Genomic DNA, 12,635 nt, shown 5'->3' with positions numbered 1-12,635 from the left:
CAGTCTTCCAGAAAGCAAAGCTATTTCAGCAAAATGATATTTCACATTTAGACAAAACAGTAGTATTTAGACAAGAATATTTTGACCAAACCATTTTCAAAACTGCTTAGGAAAAAGGGGAAATATTATACTTAAAGGTAATAACCTCTGTCTTGAAGAGAATAGAGGTGAGTGGGTTGGTGACAACTGATTTGGAGGCTTTTGTAGGGGCCTGTGGTGTCTTTTGCATTGTGTCATCAGCTCCTCCATCAAGTAAGCGTGTCGCTGTCATTGCTTATTGTAGAACATGAATTGATGAAGAGTAGTCAATCTCTTACATTATATGAAGTATAACTTCCTCTGTTTTTTACCTATAATACATCCTTTAACTTTTACAGATTGAAAAACCACTGTTAGACAAAGCAAAATGGAACTTGGAAAATCCTGTATAGTTTTGTAAAATAGCAATGGGCTTACTGTCAAATTAACTAATAGCTTATTAAATAGATTTTCATGAGCACTTGGAAAAGAAACAACCACCAGGAGCCAGCATGGATCTCCCTAGTAAGAAATCAGGTATGGCAGGGCCAGTTGCAGTGTCTCATGACTGTAATTACAGCGCTTTGGGAGTTCCAGGCAGGGGGATTGCTTGAGGCCAGTAGGTCAAAACCAGCCTGGCCAATATCGCAAGACCCCATCTCTACAAAAAATTTTAAAATTAGCTGGGCATGGCAGCATATGATCACATCACTACACTCCAGGCTTGGGTGACAGAGTGAGACCCTGTCTCCAAAAAAAAAAAAATCACATATGGCAGACTAATTTGTCTTTTTTTTTTTTTTTTTTTGAGACAGAGTCTTGCTCTGTTGCCCAGGCTCGAGTGCAATGGCGTGATCTCGGCTCACTACAAGCTTCACCTCCCGGGTTCAAGCCATTCTCCTGCCTCAGCCACCCGAGTAGCTGGGACTACAGGCACCCGCCACCACGCCCAGCTAATTTTTTTGTATTTTTAGTAGAGACGGGGTTTCACCATGTTAGCCAGGATGGTCTCAATCTCCTAACCTCGTGATCTGCCCACCTCAGCCTCCCAAAGTGCTGGGATTACAGGCGTGAGCCACCACGCCTGGCCTCATTTGTCTTTTTAAAAGCATGAGAGGTATATAGTATGTCAGAATTTTGGCAAGGTGCTTGACAAAGACCTCATGATAGTCTTCTTGAAAAGAATCTTAGGTAGGTTTTCCCAAGGATTTGGGTGCAGGTAGTTTATTTGGTAAGTGATTTCAGGAAATCCTGCAGAAGACTGAGGAACTGAGACAGATCGAAAGAGTCACCACCATGGACAACTGAGACCCAATCCTGCTGGGGACCCTCTGAGACACGGTATGGAAAACATCTCTGAATTATTGCACTGAAGGACAAAGTAGCTGGGAATATTATCCACCACTTTCCATCCCTCACTGGTTGAGGGTCGATTCTGAGGTATTAATTCCTTGTGATGTCCAGCCTGCCTGGATGTGGACCAAGTTCACCCTCATAACCAGAGAATGCTCTCAGGCAGAGACTCCAGAAGCCAAGCATGGGAACTGTCTGCTTGCAAACTCGGGAGTAGATGGGGAGTGACTGTTAATGGGTCCTGCATTTCATTTTGAGGGGATGAAATGTTCTGGAATTAGATAGTGGTAATAGATGTACAACTTTGCAACTGTGCTAAAGATCACTGAATTGTATACTTTAAAATGATAAGTTTTATATGTGAGTTATATCTCAATTTAAAAAAAAAGAAAACCTCTGGGAATAAATGAAAGGGATATGTTGAAGTAACCACCAGCATCTCCAGTCATCCACCCCGCTCTACTATACCACCTGGTGTCCCATGTTAAGTTCACTTTCTCTCGAGGATAATGGCAGGTCACAATATTTTTAAAACAAAGAATACAAAAAGGAAAACATCAACTAAAAGGTTAGTGGGACAGGCTGTAGTCCTCTGTGTTGCGTATTGGTCCTGAAGCCATAATTAACATTTATTATCTCCCTCTTCTACTTATTCTAGATTCCTCTCACCCTCAACCAGCACTTTTGCCGGTCAGCATGGCTGGCCTCATGAGATGACCTAGACTTTCCTTTCTTAGATGTCTGATCATTTTGCCCCTGTCCTGCTGTAGTTGTGAAATGTCCCATTTATTGTTACCCCACATATCACTAAGAGGTACCCCTACACTACAGCCTGAACCATAGAGAGGTACAAAGCCCTCCTGACTGTGTACTCAAAACTTGCAGCCTTCTGAGTGACCCAAGAAATGGTCAGAGCAATATTCCTAAGTGTTGTACATGCTGACTTCAGAATCCAGATAATACTCCCTAGTGCTTGCCTCTCTTAGTAGTAGAAGGTACAAAATGCAGTAACTGGTTCTTGACTTGGCAGGATGTCCCAGTATTCCCTAGATTGCTGGACATCTGGCCTCTGAATTTTTGTAGGAATTACTTCCTTCTCTCTGGTGCATGTGTCATAAGGAACACTCAGATTATTTGCCAGTTCATTCCTGTTCACCAAGTCCAGCTAACATTTTGTCATCAAAGTATTGGACCAGGATGATGTTCTGCAGAATGTCACGATGATCAAGGACTTCTTTGGACTGTTCTGTAACAGAGCAGGAGGGTTTATATGCTCCTGGAGCAAAACCGTGAATGTACGCTGTGTTATCTGACCCAGGTGAATTCAACCTGTTCTTGATTCTCTTTTCTGAAGGGGATTTAAAAGAATTCATTAACCAGATCTCCAGCCTCATACAAGTGCTGACTTGAAGGGATACTACATCCAGCACAGCAGCTGCCATTGGAGCTACTTCTGCCAATTCTTGGTTTCTGTTAGTCCACTGTCATCTTCCACCATCTATCTGTGTTTTGCTCTGTTTTGCTTTGCAGGAGCCATTAAATGGGATATTGTGGGGACCACTGTCAATACTCCTGGGATATGGTGTTGCCTCTGATTTTGACCAGGAGTGGGGAGGGGGTGGGATGGAGAGAGCATTTTGGATCATTAAATAAGCCTTTTCTACCATTATGGCTCTTATCCCTCAGGTCAAGAAACCAATTTTGGGGTCTCTCAGTTAAGTACACTCATCCCATTTATCCTCTCAGAAGCAAGGGAGATCAGGGGATTGACCCACAGGCCTATTGGATCTACCGTGAGATGGACTTGGGTCAGAAATTTATAGATTGCCTATCCTATATGTCCCACTCTAACATGAGGGCTCTGATGGTGCTTTAGATACTCTGGGTATATCACTCAGGCCCTGTGTTCAGTAGTTCTTGAAAGATGTGTATATTCTACTTTCTCAGTGTACAGTTACTCTGAGAAATGGCCATGGGGCTCTTTGGGAAAGATTTGAGAGAGTGTGTATTGTGTAAGATTGCTATAGTGCTCCAGGGCTCCTCCTCAGGACACCCAGCCTCTCCTTCAATCCATGGGCTCTGGAACTGAGAACTGACTGGATCTGGTAACTATAAGAGATCAGGATTTTCCACTGTGGTGGCTGACATCAGTCTTTTACTCATCAGCTGTTTGGTTAGTTGGCTTGATTTTATAACAGTAACTTCATTGACTGCCCATTCATCTCACCTCTAGGAGCGCCATAATCTCTTAGCCACTTGTCCTTGGCTCCCTGGTTGTTGTTCTGGCCTTGCGGCCCATTAGGTTACTGTATTCATTTTATTCCTCTAATGTCTGAGTGCAGACATTAGTTTTTTTGTTCTGGAATCCTTCCTTCCTATGATAGGAAGCCCAGTTACGTGCCAGGATCGTCTATTGTCCATTCTAGCCAACAGAAGACAGCCACCACTGAGCTTCTCAACAATGCTAATGTCCCCTTACCAGTGCAGTCTTCATTGTTTCAGTGAAGGGAATACCCCTGCCCATGGGTGGGCTCTCTTGCCTTATATCCATTCTAGCATGCCATCCCTCTGAGCCTTCTGACCCCTCCTCAGCACTCTTGTTAAGCATTTGTGGAATCTCCACCTCGTTTTTGGCATACCATCATCCTCAAGCACCAAGGCCCATTGCAGCAGTGTATTAGGACTGGCTCCATGTGTTCTTACATGCCAAATCCTGAGTCACAGAAGCCTGTCTCTATGTCAATAAACTCTTCCTTATCCAACTTCTTTTCTACTTCCCACTAGGCCAGCATCCTCAAGATCCATAACCATACATGTTCTTCCAGTTTCTGCCAGTCCAGGTTCTGTTCTTTTGGGGGAATAATCCATTTCTTCTCAAAGCAGGATAATATTTCTCTGCATAGGGCATGTTGGTATTCAGCCCTGTTTACTGGAGTGGAAGTAGGGACAGATCTTGAGGAAGACCAAGGTTATCTTGCCAGTCTCCTTTCAAGAGAGGACTTGGAATGGCTTCCAGGTGATAGGAGGCTACTCTCCTCTAGCAAAAGGGAGTGAGCCACTTCTGCTAGACCCAAGGGTTCAGAAGAATCTGGGGTATCAAGGTTGTTGAGGGCATTTGCCCAAATGGGCCCCACATATCTCAGAGTCACACTCCTTCCCAATCAGGGCCCTGACTTAAGCAAAGGAGCCTTTCTGGGCATGTGAATTTGGTCTCCTTTGTATGTGCACCACCATTGTAATCCAATTATGGGCCGGATTCTCAGTACATTCTGGCTTCTGCACATAGGAGATGTGGGTTCTTTTAAATAGAGACCTGGGGGCTTTCTAGTTGTCAGGGCATCTCTTCAGGTAATAATTGGCTAATCAGAGCCTGTCTTCTCTTCTTTCATTCCAGTCCATACCCAGGTGAGAGTGTAGGTAACTGACCCAGTAGTGTGACAGGGCTTATCACCACTACACTTACTACCAGCAGTGGGATCCTGTTGTCATCTGGCTAGCATCAAGTCCAGTGTCTCATCCTGAGACTACTTTCTAGGGCCATTTCTGGCACCAGATGTTTTATTTCGGCTTCCCCAAAAGCAAATCCCTGAGGCACGGTTCTTGGTTGAAGTGGGGAGGTGATCCCAGAGAGTGGGGTGAGGGTACGGAGGCATGAAACAGGAAAGGGAAGAAAGCAGATAAAAAGTGTGTTAATGAGCAGGTTAGCACTGTGGACCACCGCACTGAATCCCACTGAGAAGTGAGGAAGCTGGGAATGCATCCACCAGGCCTTCAGTTATCAAGATGAGGGTTACCCCTGAGATGTTAACTACTTGTTGGACCTAGGCTGAACATGCTTCCATAGCCAAGAAAGGGCTTCAGGTGAAGAGACACAGAGAACCTTCTGCAGGCCACATTCCAGGCTGGGATAAGGGGAATTGGGTGTGACATCAATAGCATCTCATCCCACAGTGAACTAAGAAGATAGAAGAGCAAATGCAATGAATATTTGCATGCTTTCGATACTACTCATCAAAGGGTCAACTCAACTTAGAAGAAATTACAAACCCTGATCAGCATTTTCAGCCCAGTATGCTCATGTGGCCAAGCCACAGCTGCCTTTAAATAGTAACAACTCTGGAAAAAAAAAAAAAAAAAAAAATCCCTGGACTGAGTGCCTGGAGCAGAGCCCGTCATTGTGACTCAAGTATCACAGGTGCTCAATCCAAACACTTGTGAAATTGAACTTCTGTTTCCTGGCCAAGTACTGCTTAAGCCATGAAAAACCTTGGTGGGTAGGTTGTAAAAGAAATCAGATATTACCTATAATTTCCTAACAGTAAAATTTCTCCATGTAAATAACCCAAACTTCTTTAAAATCAAACATTAAAAACTTTTAATACAAAATATAATTTCCTGCCTTCTTAAGCAGTGAGTCATAAGCATAATCTTATCTTTTCCTGATGACTCAAAGTCATTATTACAAGTGTCAGTTATTGTCCTGTACTGCAGTGCCCTCAGGACTGCTGAGGTATGGAGCTGTTTGCCCCTTTAGTCCGTGGTTTATAAGCACTGTTTTTTTAAACTGCTGCGTCTGCCTTTTATGGTTTATGCATGTTCTTTCCTTTTAGACTAGTAGCTAACACTGGTTTTGTTTGGTTTTCCAATCTCTGTTACCATTTTCCAAGGTGGGCTTGGAAAATAAATGGAGCCATTTCTTAGGATTATACTTAGCCTCCGGATGAGGGCTTAAGGGACTCTATGTGGAGAGCATAGGCTTTGTGACATCTTTGCTGCTCCAAGACCTTTTTAGATTGCTTTATAAGAGAACGTTAGTCTTCCAGGTTACCAGCTTTGTTTCAGATAGTTAGGGTTTCCAGGTAAATAATTTTGGATAAGTGAGATTGTGTGCCTTTTATTTATTTCTCTTGCCTTATTGCACTGGCTAGGACCTCTAGTCCAATGTTGAATAGAAATGATGGCATCTTCGCTTCATTCCCAGTCTCAGGGAGAACACTTTAACTATTTCACCAATAAGAATAATGCTTGCAGGCTAGGCATGATGGCTCACACCTGTAATCCCAGCACTTTGGGAGGACCAGATGGGCAGATCACCTGAGGTCAGGAGTTCAAGACCAGCCTGCTCAACATGTTAAAACTCCATCTCTACTAAAAATACAAAAAATTAGCCAGGTGTGGTGGTGCATGCCTGTAGTCCCAGCTACTCAGGAGGCTGAGGCAGGAGAATAGCTTGAACCTGGGAGGTAGAGGTTGCAATGAGCCGAGATCGCACCACTGCACTCCAGCCAGGGCAACAGAGCAAGACTTCTCAGAAAACAAAACAAAAAAACAAAAAAAAAAGAATAATGCTTGCTATATTCAGTGTCAAATTAAGGAAATTCTTTTCTATTTGTAGTTTGCTAGAAAAGCTTTAACTATAAATGAGTGTTGAATTTTGCAGGATGCCTTTTCTGCATCTATTGAGATGATATAATTTTTCTCTTTTTTCTGTTAATGTTGTGAATGATATTTAATTTCTTACTGTTAAACTATCCTTAGAGGCCTGAAACATGCTCCACTTGGTTGTTACGGCAGGTGCTGTAGAGGACGGTTCCACCCTGGCCCAGACGCTGTACGGGCAGGGGTTGAGCCACAGTTATTAATAACCTAGTTCTTGGCAAAATGCCTCGTGATTCTCCCAGAACAGAGAGGATGGGAGGCTTGTGAGGAGTTGCCCTGAGGCCAGCTCCTCTTGCCTCCCTGTCTTTCCTGTGAAGGTTTTGATGAGACTCTGAAGAGCTCAGAATAGACCTGCAGAATGCAAAACCACTTAGCTGCAGTCTAGGCTTGGCTCACCAGCAACAAAGTATCCCACAACTCCTGCTGCAGTCATCCTGCCCCTTTTGAGTAGGTGTTGTCCTTTTTGGACTATGAGAGAAGGACCCAGGAACCTGGCACTTTGGCTTACCCACTTCCTTTCCCTGTCTATGTCAGTAATCAAGTGCCTGAAACTAAAAGCAGCTCATCGTATCATTACCATCTGACTTGGCCTTGCATTGGCTGCCACTGTGTGCAGATTATTCCTAATCTCCATTCAGGAATAAAGGACTATGGCCCCAGCCCCTGGAAGACCTGCTAGCAGCTGGCCCTTCACTGTCTACCATTTGAGCACTGCCCAGCTGAAGACAACCACCCTGCCCAAGTTTATGCTCCCTTTCAAGGTGGCTGCCTCCAATAACAATCAATGGAGACATAACTCTGTCACCCCAGTGTGGGACAGTGTCAAAGTGTGGCTCATCCTCAGAGCTCCCCACGGGGCTGACAGCCATGCCACCTGGCCTGCCCAGTCCTGCTGCCTTCACTTCCTTTACACCTGTTGGCCTCAAGGCTCCCTCCTAATCGACATCCTGCACACAATCTTGGCCTCAGAGTCTGCTCCCCCTTATTTTGAGGTATAATTTACAAGGGTCCTGTTCTAAGACAGTGATGACATACTATCCTTTTTATATCTTTCTAGTTCCAGTTAGCTGATAAATTATTGAAGGTTTTTACGTCAGTCTTCACAAGAGAGACTAGTCTGGAATTTCTTTCTCTTTCTTATAAAACATCTGTTATTTGAAAGCCACCAGCAGTATTTCTGAACCAATAACTGATTAACTTTTTTAAAGAGCTTGATCCTGATCATATTCAGTGAAACCTTTGAATACTTTAAGCAGTGTTTACTCCACTTCATAAATGAAATCAGTGATCTGTCATCAGAATTAAGCCTATCTTGAAGGAAAGAACAGGGAGATAGTGAGGTGGGTGGGGATAACAAACAACTACCAGCATCCCCCAGGACAGCTGCTCTGTTTACCCCACAGAGATTTTCTTTCTTTCCTTCTTTTTCCTTTTTGTGGAGAATGGGATCTCACTGTATTGCCCAGGCAGGTATCGAACTCCTGGGCTCAGGCTGTCCTCGTGCCTCTCCAGCAGAGGTTTTCTTTGATGACAGAAGCTGCTGGTTTGTATTCCAGGGGCTTGATGCAGCAAGGGAGATGTCACTGCGTGGTCTACAGCGTGGGCTGTACTAATGGTGTCTTCTCGTGCGTACATCCTTGGGAGAGCTCTCAGTAATCAGCAGCTATCTCTTTTCTGTTGTTGAGGTTATATCTTCAGCTTCCTTCTACTGTACCTTCTTGCCATATACTTTTTGACTCTGACATCTTTAGGCCTGCTCCAGAGTCAGTACTGGGTATTTGCTTTAGACAATTACTGCATTCTAAATAAATGCAATATCACCTTATTTTATCACCTTTTTGAGGTATAATTTACAATAACATGCACCCCTTTTAAAGGTACAGTTTGAAGAGTTTTGGCACATATAGATAGCCCTGGAACCACCACCACAATCAGAATACAGGACACTTTTCATCACTTCACCAAGTCCTTTCATGTCCCTTTGTAGCCAGGCGCCCTGACCCTGGTTGGTCCCTGAGCAACCACCAAACTGCTTTTTCTGCTGACAGCTTCGATGTGCCTTTTCTAGAATTCACATGATGAAATCATACAGTATATTCTCTTTAATATCTGGCTTCCTTCACTTAGCAAAATGTATCTAAGATTCATCCATATTGGCCGGGTGCGGTGGCTCACGCCTGTAATCCCAGCACTTTGGGAGGCCAAGGCGGACTGATCACCTACGGTCAGGAGTTCGAGACCAGTCTGACCAACATGGAGAAACCCTGTCTCTACTAAAAATACAAAATTAGCTGGGCATAGTGGTGCATGCCTGTAATCCCAGCTGCTCAGGAGGCCAAGGCAGGAGAATTGCTTGAACCTGGGAGGCGGAGGTTGTGGTGAGCAGAGGTTGCACCACTGCACTCCAGCCTGGGCAACAAGAGTGAAACTCCATTTCAAAAAAAAAAAAAAGATTCATCCATATTGGTGTATATATCATAATTCATTCCTTTTATTGTTGAGTAGTACCTTCTAGTGTATAGATATGTCACAGTTCGTTTATCCAACGAAATCTTAGACTAATCAATATTTATTAACTTTATCTGTAGAATCAATTATTTTTAAGTTTGAATGCCTACTGTGTGTCGAGCACTGGTATTTGAAATACATTGTGAACAGAATCATAATTTATACCCTCAAGGAGCTTACAGTGACAGCAAACAGAAAATAATAAATAATAAATAAATTATGCAGTATACGTATTAGTTTCCTAGGACTACTGTAACAAATTACCATAAACCTGGTAGCTTAAAACAACAGAAATTTACTCCCTCGCAGTTCTGGAGGCCAGAAGTCCTAAATGCAGGTGCTGGTGGAGCTGGTTCCTTCTGGAGGCTCTGAGGGAGATGCAGTCCATGCCTCTCATATCTTCTGGTGGCTGCTGGCCATCCTCGCCATTCCTTGGCTTATAGACACATCACTTCAGTCTCTGCCTCTGTCTTCAGGTCACCTTCCATCTTCTCCTCTTCAAGACACTTGTCATTGGATTTAGTGCCCATCCTAATCCAGGATAATCTCATCTCAAGGCCCTGACTTAATTACATCTGCAAAGACCCTTTTTCCAAATGAAGTCATGGTCATAGGTTCTGGGTAGATGTATCTTTTGGGGGGCTACCTTTTAAACCCCTATAATATGTTAGAAGAAGGAAGTGCTATGGTAATAATAATAATAGAGTAGAACAAGGAGGATCAAGAGTGCTGGAGGGATGCTGGATGCAGCTTCCCTTACAGCAGGGTGGTCAGGATAGACCTCATTGAAGAGACACTGAGCAAAGGATATGAGAAGCCATTGCAGGGTTGTAAGCCTTGGAATGATAAAACCCAACGCTATTTAAAAAGGACCACTCTGTGGTTGCATTAAGAATAGAATGTTGGCCGGGTGCAATGGTGCATACCTGTAATCCTAGCACTTTGGGAGGCCCAGGTGAGCAGATCACTTGAGTTCAGTTTGAGACCAGCCTAGGCAAGATGGCAAAACCTCATCTCTACAAAAAATTTAAAAATTTGCCAGGTGGTACATGCCTGTAGTCCTAGCTACTCAGGAGGCTGAGGTGGGAGGATCGCTTGACCCAGGGAGGTGGAGGCTGCAGTAAGCCATGATAATGCCACTGCATTCCAGCCTGCGTGACAAAGTGAGACCCTATCAAAAAAAAAAAAAAAAAAAAAAGACTATCCTTGGGCTAGATTGTGAGCAGGGGTGAAGAGGTGACTGAATGTATTAGTAGTCAGCTCGGCGAGGTGGCTCACGCCTGTTATCCCAGCACTTTGGGAGGCCCAGGCAGGCAGATCACGAGGTCAAGAGATCGAGACCATCCTGGCCAACATGGTAAAACCCCATCTCTACTAAAGATAAAAAATTAGCTGGGTGTGGTGGTGGACACCTATAGTCCCAGACACTCAGGAGGCTGAGACAGGAGAATTGCTGGAACCTGGGAGGCGGAGGTTGCAGTGACCCGAGATCATGCCACTGCACTCCAGCCTGGCAACAGAGCGAGACTCCGTCTCAAAAAAAAAAAAAAAAAAAAAAAATAGTAGTCTTCCAGGTGAAAGATGGTAGAGGCCTAGACCAAGGTAGAAATATAGAAGTGATAAGGGTAAGCCAGGCATGGTGGCTCATGCCTGTAATCCCAGCCCTTTGGGAGGCCAAGCAGGGAGCCGATCACCTGACGTCGGGAGTTCGAGACCAGCCTGACCAACATGGTGAAACCCTGTCTCTACTAAAAATGCAAAACTAGCCAGGCATGGTGGCACATGCCTGTGATCCCACCTACTTGGGAGGCTGAGGCAGGAGAATCTCTTGAACCCGGGAAGCAGAGGTTGCGGTGAGCCAAGATGGTGCCATTGCACTCCAGCCTGGGCAACAAGAGCAAAGCTCTGTCAAAAAGAAAAAAAGTGATAAGGGTGGATGAAGCTGGATTTCTTTTTCAATTTAAGTAAAACTTACATACACAAAGTGCACAAATCATAAGCCTACAGCTCAAAGAATTTGCACAAAGTAAACACTATCTAAAGTACCCAGATGAAGAATCACTCGTTATCTACACCCCTAGAGGCCTCCTGTGCTGGCCCCAGGCACCATCCCCTTCCAAAGGTAACCACTCTCCTGACTTCCTTTTTGAACTTTATGTACGTGAAATCATACAGCATAGACTCTGTTGTGTCCAGCTTCTTTCAACACTGCTTGTGAGTGTCATCCCTATTGTTGCATGTAGCAATTGTTTTTTTGTTGTCATTGCTATATAGTGGCAATATTCCATAATTTATCCATTATACTGTTGCTGGACATTTGGGGTTTTGCTAGTCTGTGGCTAATACAAAGAATGCTAATATAAACGTCTAGTGTGGATCTTTTGATGTAGGTATGTACATCTAGGAGTGTCATTGCTGGATCACAGCATATATGAATGTTCAATATAAGTAGACACTGCCCCCCAAATTTTCCAGGTTTCCAATTTACACTCCCATCAGCAGTGTCAGAGAGTTAGGTTCTGGAGATATTTTGAAGGGAAAACTAATAGACTTTCAGCACAGATTGAAAGGAGATGAGAGAGAGGACTCACGGATGACTTCAAGGGTTTGGGGCTGAGCAACTGCTAGGCTAGGCTTGGTATCAACAGAGATAAGGAGCTGGCTTTGGGAAGGGAAGTGGGCAAAGATCAGAAATTTATTTTTTTTATTTTTTTTATTTTTTGAGACAGTCTTGCTCTGTCGCCTGGGCTGGAGTGCAATGGCATGATTTTGGCTCACTGCAACCTTCTCGTCCTGGGTTCAAGTGATTATCCTGCCTCAACCTCCCTAATAGCTGGGATTACAGGTGCCCGCCACCATGCCCAGCTAATTTTTGTATTTTTAGTAGCGCCGGGGTTTTGTCAAGTTGGCCAGGCTGGTTTCGAACTCCTGACCTCAGGTGATTCGCCTGCCTTGGCCTCCCAAAGTGCTGGAATTACAGGCGTGAGCCACTGCATCTGGCCAGAAATCCTCTTTTAGACAAGCATGAAATGGCTCTCAGGCTCCCAAATGGGGATGTTGGGAGGCACCAGACATACAAATCTAGACCTCTGAAGCGTGGTCTGGACTAGAGATACAACATTGGGAGTTATCGGTGGAGAGGGTTTTTAAACCATTAAAGAGGTAGGCACACCAAGGAGGGCAGTGTCAGTGAGACGCCCTAGGGTGCTCCAACCCCAAGGAATCAGGGAATAGGAGACATCAGCAAAAGAGATAGAACAGCTGGAGCCAGTGAGAGGAAGGAAGACCAAGAGAGCATCTCCCTGGATGCTGGCTGG

Source organism: Macaca nemestrina, chromosome 2, assembly GCF_043159975.1.
Source record: "Macaca nemestrina isolate mMacNem1 chromosome 2, mMacNem.hap1, whole genome shotgun sequence".
Classification (NCBI taxonomy): domain Eukaryota; kingdom Metazoa; phylum Chordata; class Mammalia; order Primates; family Cercopithecidae; genus Macaca; species Macaca nemestrina.
This window is presented reverse-complemented; position numbering follows the sequence as displayed.